Below are 2,352 nucleotides of genomic sequence, written 5' to 3'. Positions count from 1 at the left end.
ACTCTGGCTGTCTATAGACTAGGGAGTAAGCCCATGGGACTCCAAACTCCATCTCTGCCATGAGACGCCTGTGGGACCTTAGGCAAGTCACTTTCCCTTCCGGTGCCCTAGCTCCCTCACTGATAAAATGGGGGTGATCATAAAAATACCTACTTATGAGAATGTTTGGAGCATAAAAAGAGTGAGTTTGTGGAACATGCTTAAACCAGTGGAGGAAGCCCCCTCTTCACCACTCCAGCAGCCTCGCCCACACACACCCTGCCACAGCCCCTGCCCTGCCTGGACAGCTTCCTATCTCTCCTCCTGTCTCAGCCTCAATCAGGGGCTCCCCAAAGTCCCAGGGACTCCTAAACTAGCCTCAGGAACTTCTCAGGCTCCAGCCTGGGATTTAATTGCAGTTTCTCTTTCCTTTTTGGAGAGCTCTGGGCTCACCTGGCCCCCAGACACCTGTCAGTTCACCGGGCTCAGCAGCTGGCTCCACCCACTCATGCCAGTTGAGTCAAAGCCATTTGCCTTTTCACCTTACAAACCACAGCCAGGATTGCTCACTTGCCCTGGTTTAAAAGGCAAGCCATACAGCTGGGGAGGCAGTGGCCATTTGGCCATAGTTGCAGCATGGATCCTAGTTCTGGTGACCGTGGGGCTGGGCTTGGCCATGGTATGTTCTGTCCCCGCTTCCAGTTCCACTGGGAAGAGCTGAAACATTGGCAGGTTCAAATCTCTGTTACCCAGTGAGCTGGAGGCCTTCAAAAAAGCCAAGGATGCCTTGGTAAGTCCCTACTGTTGTGGGCTAACCTCTACCCCTCCTGCTGTAGCCAAGCTCTGCTACTGTTGGCTAACCTCTATCCTCTTGGTATGGGGTGGCCTCTCACTGTTCCGCTATGACTAACCTCTATCCTCTATGCTATGGATAAACTCAGGCCCTCCTGCTAAACCTTCATCCTTGCTGCTAGCCTCCAGCACTCCTGCTGTGGGCTGACCTTGCCCTTGCTCCCTAGGAAGAGACACTCTTGCAGAAGGACTGGAACTGCAGCTCCTGTCTCTTCCCCAGGACCCGAGACCAGAGGCAGCTGCAGGTGAGTCTGGAGAATCAGGCCCCGCTGACCTGGCTCTGCAGGCAGCCCCTCCCCTCCTCCTTCTTACCTGCCCTTCCCTCTCTCTGATCTCTCCTCCCCTGTCCCCTGCCCCTGTCCCTCCTCAACTGCTCCCTTGACCCTATCCCTCCCCTGGATTCCTGTTTATCATCTCTCTGCCTGTCCTCACTTCCCTGTCTCCTTCACCTTCTCCCTATCACTCTCACCTGTTCCTTCTCATTTCTCTCTTCTTTTCTCTCCCGGTCTGTCTCCCACCAGTGCCCCTTGCCCTGCCCACCTTGTCACTGTCTGCTCTCAACACTCATTCCCTCTTCCCTGCTTCCCTGCCCTCCTCGCCGCTGACTCTCCCCTCTCTCCCTCATCATCTTTCTTCCGCTGATCTCTCCCCTGCATTCTCCCGCATCCACCCTTCCCACCTATGCAGCCATCTGTCCCCCTCCCGCTTGCCTCCCCAGACTGTTCTCTTCACTGGGCCTTCTTGCCTAGCCTTCCTCACCTGTTCTCTCTCCCCTCTCCTCAAGGCCCTGTTTTCTCTTGGAGGCAGAGCTGGCCCTGACCCTGACGGTCCTTGAGACCGTGGCTGACTCATCCCTGGAGGATATCCTAGATCAGCCCCTTCACACGTTAAGCTACATCCACTCCAAGATCCAGGGTTGTGTGAGTGCTCAGGGCACCCAGGCTGTGTCTGTGGGTTCTGGGCCTATGGGACCCCACTGCTCTGTCCCGAATCCTGTCTCACACACCACCCTCCTCTGTCCTTAGGTCCAGGCTCAGCCCAAAGCGGGCCCCAGGGCCACCTCCAGCACTGGCTACACCAACTCCAGGAGCCCCTGAAGAAGGTGAGTGACCCAGGAGGAGGATGGATGCTGGGGTGCTGGGTAAGGAGGAGGCTGATGCCCAGGCAACGGGAAACAAATTTCTCATCTGTGTCACAGGAGTCTCAAGACTGCCTCAAGGCCTCTGTCACGTTCACCTTCTTCCACCTCCTCACACGGGACCTGCATTGTGTCACCAGTGGAGACCTGTGCAGCTGAAAATCAGGACCAACCCCGGCCCATCTGGGACCCCAGACCTTATTTATGCTTTAAGCCCCACACCCTGCCTTAAGTTATTTCCTCTCATCCCTTATTTATGCAGCTGCTGCCCTGACTCAGACCTAAAAGAAATGTTCACTTTTCTACTTTTGTACCATTCATACAATATGCAGCGATAAACAGTAAGGAATTGGAACCTTCTGTGATAAGTGCATCCATGAGTA

General features: G+C 55.0%; 1 pseudogene; it reads left to right on the top strand.

The window, feature by feature from the left end:
• The first annotated feature begins 703 nt into the window (after positions 1–703).
• On the top strand, positions 704–2,128 carry LOC105062900 (interferon lambda-3-like; annotated as a pseudogene).
• Positions 2,129–2,352: the final 224 nt, after the last annotated feature.

Source organism: Camelus bactrianus, chromosome 9 (genome assembly GCF_048773025.1).
Source record: "Camelus bactrianus isolate YW-2024 breed Bactrian camel chromosome 9, ASM4877302v1, whole genome shotgun sequence".
Taxonomy (NCBI): Eukaryota; Metazoa; Chordata; class Mammalia; order Artiodactyla; family Camelidae; genus Camelus; species Camelus bactrianus.
The sequence above is the reverse complement of the archived record's forward strand: the minus strand, read 5'-3'. Positions and strand labels throughout refer to the sequence as shown.